The following is a 10,400-nucleotide window of genomic DNA, read 5'->3' on the forward strand; positions in this document are numbered from 1 at the left end:
TAGTGGCTTTACCAATTTACATTCCCATGAAAAGTGTAGGAGGGTTCCCTTTTCTCCATATCCTCTCCAGTATTTATTATTTGATGTTGGCTATTCTGACCCATATGAGGGTGATACCTTATTGAAGTTTTAATTTGCATTTCTCTAGTTACATTGAGCATCTTTTCATGTGCGTATTGGGCCGTCTCTATGTCTTTTTTGGAGAAATGTCTATTTGGGTCTTCTGCATGTTTTTTGATTCGGTTTTTGGTTTTTTTAATTGAGATATGTAAGCTGTTTGTATATTTTGGAGATTAATCCCTTGTTGGTCACATCATTTGCAGATATTTTCTCCCAATATGTAGGCTGTCCTTTTATTTTGTTTATGGTTTTCTTTGCTGTGTAAAAACTTAAAAGTTTGAATAGGTCCCATTTGTTTATTTTTGCTTTTATTTCTGTTGCCTTAGGAGGCTGACCTAAGAAAAACATTGCTACAGTTTATGTCAGATAATATTTTGCCTGTCTTCTCTTCTAGGCATTTTATGGTGTCATGTCCTACATTTTAAGTCTTTAAGCCATTTTGAGTTTTTTTGTGTGTGTACAGTGTGAGGGAGTGTTCTGATTTCATTGATTTACATATGGCTCTCCAGCTTTCCAGATACCACTTCCTGAAGAGACTCTTCTCTGTGTATATTCTTGCCTCATTTGTCAAAGATAAATTGACCATGGGTAGTGGGTTTATTCTAAGCTCTCTCTGTATTTTGTTTTGAGGCTTTTTTTTTTTTTTTTTGCGACACAGTTTGTGGGATATTAATTCCCTGATCAGGGATTGAACCTGTGCCATCAGCAATGGAAATGCAGAGTCCTAACCACTGGACCACCAGGGAATTCCTTGGGCTTTCTTTTCTATTCCATTGATCTAGATGTCTGTTTTTGTGCCAATACCATGCTGTTTTGATTAATGTAGCTTTAAAATATTATCTGAAGTCTGGGAGGGTTGAGCTTCCTGCTTTTGTTCCTTTTCCTCAGGATTGCTTTGGCAATTCTGGGTCTTTTATGGTTTCATATACATTTTAGGATTTTTCTGGTCCTGTGAAAAATGTCATGAGTAATTTGATACAGATCACATTAAATCTGTAGATTGCTTTGGGTACTATGGTCATTTTAGCAATATTAACTCTTCCAGTCCAAAAGCATGAGATACCTTTCCATTTGTTTGCATCATCTTCAGTTTCCTTTGTTAATGTTTTGTACGTCTGAGCATGTAGGTGTTTCACCTCTTTGATGAGGTTTATTCCTAAGTATTTTTTGATGCAATTTTAAAAAGGATTGCTTTTTTTACTTTCTGTTTCTGACACCTTTTATTATTAGTATAAAGAAATGCTCCAGTACTCTCGCCTGGAAAATCCCATGGACAGAGGAGCCTGGAAGGCTGCAGTCCATGGGGTCGCTACTGAGTGACTTCACTTTCACTTTTCCTTTCATTCATTGGAGAAGGAAATGGCAACCCACCCCAGTGTTCTTGCCTGGAGAATCCCAGGGATGGGGGAGCCTGGTGGGCTGCCGTCTGTGGGGTCGCACAGAGTCAGACACGACTGAAGCGACTTAGCAGCAGCAGCATAGGATTCAAACTCAGGTCTGTCTTTCTCCAAAGCCCATGTAAGGATAAAAGGTAATGATGATAAACATCTGACTAAAAGTACATCAGAGAAATCACTAAAAGCCTTAAGATCTTAGTGACAACGTGGAAAAAAGTGACAGCACAATTGTTAGTTCCTCATTAAGTTGGAAAAAATTTCTAACATCCAGAAGTCGAAGTTCGGGCCCTCATCAGTGTTTAAAAAAAAAATTTTTTTTCAAATAAACAAAGACATTTCTGTCAAAAAAAAAAAAAAAAAAAAGAAATGCAGCAGATTTCTATATGTTAATCTTGTATCATGCTACCTTGCTTAATTCGTTTATCAGTTTCAGTAGTTTTTGTGTGAAGTTTTTTGTTGTTGTTCAGTCACTAAGTCATGTCTGACTCTTTGTAGCCCCGTGGAGTGCTGCATACCAGGCTCCCCTGTCCTTCCTTCAGTATCTCCTGGAATTTGCCCAAATTCATGTCCATTGAGTTTGTGATGCTATCCAATCATCTCATCCTCTGCCGCCCCTACCTCCTTTTGCCTTCATTCTTTGCCAGCATCAAAATCTTTTCCATGAGTGGCCTCTTTGCATCAGGAGGCTAAAGTATTAGATGTTTAGCTTTAGCAACAGTCCTTCCAGTTAATATTCAGAGTTTCTTTCCCTTAGGATTGATTGGTTTGATCTCCTTGCTGTCCAGGGGATTTGCAAGAGTCTTATCCAGCACCATAATTCATAAGCATCAGTTCTTCAGTGCTCAGCCTTCTTTATGATCCAGCTCTCAAATCCACATGTGATTACTGAAAATAATAGCTTTGACTATACAGACCTTTTGGAGAAGGCAGTGGCACCCCACTCCAGTACTCTTGCCTGGAAATCCCATGGATGGCAGAGCCTGGTAAGCTGCAGTCCATGGGGTCGCTAAGAGTTGGACACGACTGAGCGACTTCCCTATACAGACCTTTGTTGGCAAAGAGATGTCTCTGCTTTTTAATATGCTTTCTAGGTTTGTCATAACTTTCCTTCCAAGGAGCAAGCATCTTTGAATTTCATGGCTGTAGTGCTTATTTGCAGTGATTTTGGAGCCCAAGAAAAGAAAATCTGTCACCATTTTGACTCTTTTAGTTTCTATTTGCCATGAAATGATGGGGCCAGATGCCATGATCTTAGTTTCTGAATGTTGAGTGTTAAGCCAGCTTTTTCACTCTCTTCTTTCACCCTCATCAAGAGGGTCTTTAGTTCCTCTTCACTTTCTGCCATTAGAGTAGCATCATCTACATATCTGAGGTTGTTGATATTTCTCCCAGCAGTCTGGATTCCAGCTTGTAATTCATTTAGTCCAGCATTTCACATGATATACTCAGCATAGAAGTTAAATAAGCAGGGCGACAATATACAGTCTTGTCGTACCCCTTTCCCAATTTGGAACCAGTCCATTATTCCATGTCCATTTCTAACTATTGCTTCTTGACCTGCATATAGGTTTCTCAGGAGACAAGTAAAGTGGTCTGATGTTTCTATCTCTTTAAGAGTTCTCCACAGTTTGTTGGATCCACACACTCAAAGGCTTTAGTGTAGTCAGTGAAGCAGAAGTATATGTCTTTGTGGAATTCTCTTGCTTTTTCTCTAATCCAATGAATGTTGGTGAGAGATCTCTGGTTCCTTTACCTTTTTTGAAACCAGCTTGTACATCTGGAAATTCTTGGTTCACGTATCTGCTAAAGCCTAACATGCAGCATTAGCTTGCGCAATTGTACAGTACTTTGAACAGTCTTCTGTCATTGCCCCTCTTTGGGATTGGAATGAAAACTGACCTTTCCTAGTCCTGTGACCACTGCTGAGTTTTCCAATTTTGCTGACATACAGAGTGCAGTATTTAACATCATCATCTTTTAGGATTTTTAAATAGTTCAGCTGGAATTCCATCACCTCCACTAGCTTTGTTCATAGTAATGCTTCCTAAGGCCCACTTGACTTCACACTCCAGAATGTCTTGCCCTAAGTGAGTGACCACACTGTCATGGTTATCCAGGTCATTGAGACTTTTTTGTATAGTTCTTCTGTGTATTCTTGCTATCTTTTCTTAATCTTTTCTGCTTCTCTTATGTCCTTACCGTTTCTGTCCTTTATCATGCCCATCTTTACATGAAATGTTCCCTTAATATGCCCAGTTTTCTTGAAGAGATCTCTAGTCTTTCCCATTCTGTTGTTTTCCTTTTTCTTTTCATTATTCACTTAAGGCCGTCTTGTCTCTCCTTGCTCTTCTCTGAAACTCCACATTCAGTTGGGTATATCTTTCCCTTTCTCCCTTGCCTTTAGCTTCTTTTCTCAGCTATTTGTAAAGCCTACTCAAAACCATTTTGCCTTCTTGCATTTCTTTTTCTTTAGGATGGTTTTGGTCACCTCTTCCTGTAAAATGTTATGAACCTCCATCTGTAAGTCTTTTGGCACCTCTGTCTACCAGATGTAATCCCTTGAAACTATTTACCTCCACTGTATAATCATAAGGTATTTGATTTAGGTCATACGTGGCCTAGTGGTTTTCCCTACTTTCTTCAGTTTAAGCCTGAATTTTGCAATAAGGAGCTCATGATCTGAGCTACAGTCAGCTCCCAGTCTTGTTTTTACTGACTATATGGAGCTTCTCCCATCTTTGGCTGCAAAGAATATTGACCATCTGATGATGTCCATGCGTAGAATCATCTCTTGGAATCTTTTGAGTTTTTTATATATGGTATCATGTCATCTCCTTATAATGAAAATTTTACCTCTTCCTTTCCATTTTGGATACCTTTTATTGCTTTTTTTGGTCTGATTCCTGCAGCTAGGACTTCTGATACTCTGTTGAACGGAAGCGGTGAGAGTGGGCACGCTTGTCTTGTTCCAAAATTTTATTAGGAAGGTTTTCAGCTTTTCACCATTGACTATTACCTTATTTGTGGATTTGTCATACATAGCTCTTATTATGTTGAGATATGTTCTGTCTTACCCACTTTGGTAAGAATTTTTATCATGAATGGTTGGTGATATATGGTATCATGTCATCTGCTTATAATGAAAGTTTGTCAGATGCTTTTCTGCATCTGTTGAGATCATGTGGTTTTGTCTGTTCTTTTCTTTATATGGTTTATCACATTCATTTGCATACGTTGAACCATTCTTGTGAACTTGGGGTAGATTCCACTTGGTCATGGTGTATCATCTTTTTTATGTGTTGTTTGATGCAGTTTGCTAATATTTTGTTGATATTTTTTGCATCTATATTCATCAAACATACTGACCTGTAATTTTCTTTTCTTTTTTCTTTTGATGGTGTGTTTAGTTTTGGTATCAGGATGATTGTGGCTTCATGGAATGTCTTTGGGAGTGTTTCCTCCACTTCAGTCTTTTGGAATATTTTGAAAAGAATCAGTATAATTCTTTGTATGGTTGGTAGAATTTGCCTGTGAAGCCATCAAGTCCTGGACTTTTGTTGTAGAAAGCTTTTAAATTAACAATTCTACTTTACTTATAGGGATAGGTCTGTTCAAATTATGTAGTTCTTCTTGATTCAGTTTTGGTGGGCTGATTTTTTTTCTATGTTTTTAAATTGAAGTATAGTTGTTTCTAGTGTTGTGCTACTTTCAGGTGTATCTTTGTCTGATTTTTGTATCAGGCTGATGGTACCTTCATAGAATGACTTTTGGAGTATTTCCTCCTCTTCAGTATTTTGGAAGAGTTTGAGAAGGATCATTATAAGTTCTATGTATGCTTGGTAGAATTCCTCATTGAAGCCATCCAGCCCTGTACTTTTGTTTGCAGAGAGTTTTTTTTATCATTATTATTATTACAGATGCTATTTCACTTAAAGTGATTAGCCTATTCAAATTATCTGTGCTTAATTCAGTTTTGGTGGACTGTGTATTTCTAGAAACTTGTCCATTTCTTCTGGGTTGTCTAATTTGATGGCATGTAATTGCTCATAGTATTCTCTTATAACAGATATTGTGTATTTCTGTGATATTGGTTGTTATTTCTTCTCTTTCATTTCTTGTTTTATTTGGTTCTCTCTTTTTCTTCTTGGTGAGCCTGGCTAGAGGTCTGCTGATTTTGTTTACCCTTTCAAAGAACCAACTCTTGGTTTTATTGATTTTCTTTTTCTATTTTTTTTTAAATTGCAGTATAGTTAGTTTACAGTGTGTTTCAGGTGTACAACAACGTGATTCAGTTATATTTATATATGTGTATGTGTGTGTATATATGTTCTTTTTCAGATTCTTTTTCCTTATAGATTATTACAAAATATTGAGTACAACTCCCTATGCTATACAGTGGTTCAGTTCAGCACAGTCACTCAATCGTGTCTGACTCTTTGCAACCCCATGCCAGGCCTCCCTGTCCATCACCAACTCATAGAGGTTACCCAAACTCATGTCCATTGAATTGGTGATGCCATACAACCATCTCATCCTCTGTTGTCTCCTTCTTCTCCCACCCTCAATCTTTCCCAGAATCAGGGTCTTTTCAAATGAGTCAGTTCTTCGCATCAGGTGGCCAAATATTGAAGTTTCAGCTTTAACATCAGTCCTTCCAGTGAACACCCAGGACTGATCTTTAGGATGGACTGGTTGGATCTCCTTGCAGTCTAAGGGACTCTCAAGAGTCTTCTCCAACACCACAGTTCAAAAGCATCAATTCTTCAGCACTCAGCTTTCTTTATAGTCCAACTCTCATATCCATACATCACTATTAGAAAAACCATAGCCTTTACTAGACGGACCTTTGTTGATAAAGTAATGTCTCTGCTTTTTAATATGCTGTCTAGGTTGCTCATAACTTTCCTTCCAAGGAGTAAGCGTCTTTTCATGGCTGCCGGTCACCATCTGCAGTGATATTGGAGCCCCCAAAAAATAAAGCCTCACACTGTTTCCACTGTTTCCCCATCTATTTGCCATGAAGTGATGGGACCAGATGCCATGATCTTAGTTTTCTGAATGTTGAGTTTTAAGCCAGTTTTTTCACTCTCCTCTTTCACTTTCATCAAGAGGCTCTTTAGTTCTTCTTCACTTTCTGCCATAAGGTTGGTGTCATCTGCATATCTTAGGTTATTGATATTTCTCCTGCCAGTCTTGATTCCAGCTTGTGCTTCCTCCAGTCCAGCGTTTCTCTTGATGTACTCCGCATATAAGTTAAATAAGCAGGGTGACAATATACAGCCTTGATGTAGTCCTTTTCCTATTTGGAGCCAGTCTGTTGTTCCATGTCCAGTTCTAACTGTTGCTTCCTGACCTGGATACAGGTTTCTTCTGAAACTCTGGAAGTTCTTCTGGTTCACCCAGAAGTATTCCCATCTCTTTCAGAATTTTCCACAGTTTATTGTGATCCACACAGTCAAAGGCTTTGGCATAGTCAATAAACCAGAAATAGATGTTTTTCTGGAACTTTCTTGCTTTTTCAATGATCCAGCGAATGTTGGCAGTTTGACCTCTGGTTCCTCTGCCTTTTCTAAAACCAGCTTAAACATCTGGAAGTTCATGGTTCACAAGCCTGGCTTGGGTGGCGGTTTAATCACTAAGTCGTGTCCACCTCTTGTGACCTCATGGACTGTAGGCTGCCAGACTCCTCTGTCCATGGGATTTTCCACTAGAGTGGGTTGCCATTTCCGTCTCCAGGGGAACTTCCTGACCAGGGATTGAACCTGCATCTCCTGCACTACAGGTTGTCTCCTGCATTGCAGGCAGATTCTTTACCAACTGAGCCACTGGGGAAGCCCATGCTATACAGTAGATTCTTGTTTATCTGTTTATGTATAGCAGTGGTGGTTTAGTCACTAAGTTGTATCTGAGTCTTGCAACTGCATGGATGACAGCCCACCAGGCTCCTCTGTACATGGGATTTCCTAGGCATGATTACCAGAGTGGGTTGGCATTTCCTTCTCCAGGGGATCTTCCCCACCCAGGAATTGAACCAAGGTCTTCCAGATTGCAGGCAGATTTTTTACCATCTGAACCACCAGGTAAGCCCTATATATAGTAGTGTATATGTATTAATCCCAAGATTTTCATTTATCCCTCCCCTATTTCTCCCCCCATTTTCCCCTTGGGTAACTAAATTTGTTTTCTATGCCTGTGGGTCAGTTTCTGTTTTGTAAATAAGTTTATTCATATCATTTTCTAAAATTTCACATATAAGCAATATCATATGCTATATGGCTTACTTCTGTTAGTATGATAGTCTCTACTTCCATTCATTTTCTGCAGAAAATACCATTTTTCTTATGGCTGAGTAATACCCCCACTGTGTGTTGGGGGAGGTGTATCACATCTTTTTTATCCAGTCATATGTCACGGAACATTTAGGTTGCTAAATGGACATTAGGTTGCTGTGCTGCAATGAATATTGGGGTGCATGTTTTTTTCAAATTATAGTTTTGTCTAGCTGTATGCCTGGGAGTGCAATTACAGGATCACATGGTAGCTCTGTTTTTGGTTTTTAAGGAACCTCCATATTGTTCTCCATAGTCCCTGTAACAGATTCACATTCTTACCAACAGTGTTGGAGGGGTCCTTTTTCTCTACATCTTCTCCAGCATTTATTTGTAGACTTTGATGATGATCATTCTGACTGGTATTAGGTGATACCTCATTGTAATTTTGATTTATAGTTCTGTAATAATTAGCAATGTTGAACATTATTTCATGTGCCTTTTGGCCATCTATATGTCTTTTATGGAATGTATGTCTTAAGTATTCCGCCCGTTTTTTCATTGGATTATTTCTATTTTTTTTTAACCCTTTTATTTATCCTTCTATGAGCTTCATTATTTCCTTCCTTCTGTTCATTGTAGGTTTTATTTTTTCTTCTTTTTCTAGTTTTTTTAGGTGTTAGGTTAGGTTGTTTAATTCATATTTTTCTTGTTTTTGGAGGACAGCCTGTATCATTATGAACTTCCCTCTAAGGGAATTGCTTTTGCTGCATCCCAGAGATTTTGTATGGTTGTGCTTTCATTATCAGTTATCCCGAGGTATTTTCAGCGTTCCTGTTTGATTTCATCATGACCCATTATTTTTTTAGTAGCATGTTGGGTAGTGTCCACTAATAGTTTTTTTTTTTCTTGTTTCTGTTTCTGTGGTCAATTTCTAGTTTCATACTGTTGTGGTCAAAAAAGATACTTGAAATAATTTCTACCCTCTTCAATTTGTTGAGGTTTGTTTTATAGCCTCATCTGTGGTCACTCCTTGAGAATGTTCCATGTGCACTTGGAAACTATGTGTATTCTTGGATCTTTTTAATGCAGTGTCCTGAAAATATCAATTAAATCTGTTGTAGTGTGTCATTGATTTTCTGTCTGGAAGATCTCTCCATTGATGTGAATATGGTGCTAAAGTTTGCTACAGTTATTGTATTCCCATCAAGTTCTCCCTTTATGTCTGTTAGTATTTGCTTTATGTATTCAGATGCTCCTATGTTGGGTGTATATATGTTAACAAGTGTAATATCCTCTTGTATTGATCCTTTCATCATTATATAGTGTCCTAGTTTATCTTTTTTTATGGTCTCTATTTCAAAGTTTATTTTTCCTCAAATGAGTATTGCTAGCCTCTCTTTCTTGCCACTGCTATTTGCATGATATAGTTTTATCCATCCCCTCACTTTTAATCCATATGTGTCATTTGCCCCCTAAAGTGGATCTTTTGTAGGCAGCATATTGTAGGCCCTTATTTTTTTTTCATCCAATCTGCCACTCTTTGACTCTGGATTGGAGCATTTAGTCTGTTGACCTTTAAGGTAATTATTGATATATATTTCCATTTTAAACCTTGTTTTCCAGTTTTGTATTTCTTAATGGTTCCTTTTTCTTTTTGTCTTTCCTTTTGTGGTTTGATGGTTTTCTTTTGTATTATGCTTTTGTTCTCTTTTGGGTTTTGTGAATCTATTGTGTGTTTTTGATTTGTGATTACTCTATTTTTCAGATGTTTTAACACATTCCAAACCCTTGCTTCAAACTGGTAATCATATAGGCTCAAACATACTCTTAAAAATCTATATTTTACTACTCTTTTCCCCCATATTTTATGATTTTGATGCCCTCTTTCACACCTTCATGTTTATCCTTTTGCTGGTCATTGTAGTTATTGTCACTTTCTTTCACAGTGTTTTTTTAATCTGTGTAGTGGCCTATTTAAGTCATTTACTTTCCAGCTGTGATTTTTTTCCCCCTACAGATTCTTCCTTCTTTTCTATTTAAAGAAGACCTTTCAATATTTCTGTTAGGATAGGTTTAGTATTGCTGTATTTTTTTTAAGTTTTTGTTTGTCTGAGTAATTCTCTCTTCTATTTTAAATGACAATATTGCTGGTAGAGTTTGCTAAGTTGTAGGTTTCCCTCTCAAGACATCAAATGTCAATTTCTTCTGGCCTGAAACCTTTTTGTAGAGAAATCAGTTGATAGGCTTAAGTGGGTTCCCTTTGTAACTCTGTTTTTACTTTTGCTGCCTAGAAACATTTCTCTAACTTTGCTATTTTAATTATAATATGTCTTATTGTGGGTTTGTTTGGGTTCATCTTTTTTGGAGGGGAGCTTCTGTGCTTCCTTTACCTGGATATCTGTTTCCTTAGATTTGGGAGATTTTCAGCCATAATTTCTTCCGTTGTTTTCAGTCCCCTTTTCTCTTCTGAGATCCTGTTATGCATAGATTGGCACACTTTATATTGTCCCATGCTGCTGCTACTGCTAAGTCACTTCAGTCGTGTCCGACTCTGTGCGACCCCATAGACGGCAGCCCACTAGGCTCTCCCGTCCCTGGGATTCTCCAGGCA

At 37.9% G+C, this 10,400-nt stretch overlaps 1 protein-coding gene and 1 non-coding gene across 2 annotated transcripts in view; one reads left to right on the forward strand and one right to left on the reverse strand.

Moving 5' to 3' along the window:
• The window catches only part of UFL1 (UFM1-specific ligase 1), a 67,922-nt gene that overhangs the window by 31,678 nt on the left and 25,844 nt on the right, over window positions 1-10,400 (forward strand). The gene's annotated exons all lie outside the window — the stretch shown is intronic.
• On the reverse strand, window positions 794-866 carry TRNAG-UCC. Its single transcript has one exon. It is a non-coding gene; the product is annotated as a tRNA-Gly (tRNA).

This window comes from Bison bison, unplaced genomic scaffold (assembly GCF_000754665.1).
Source record: "Bison bison bison isolate TAMUID 2011002044 unplaced genomic scaffold, Bison_UMD1.0 scf7180017864035, whole genome shotgun sequence".
Lineage (NCBI taxonomy): Eukaryota > Metazoa > Chordata > Mammalia > Artiodactyla > Bovidae > Bison > Bison bison.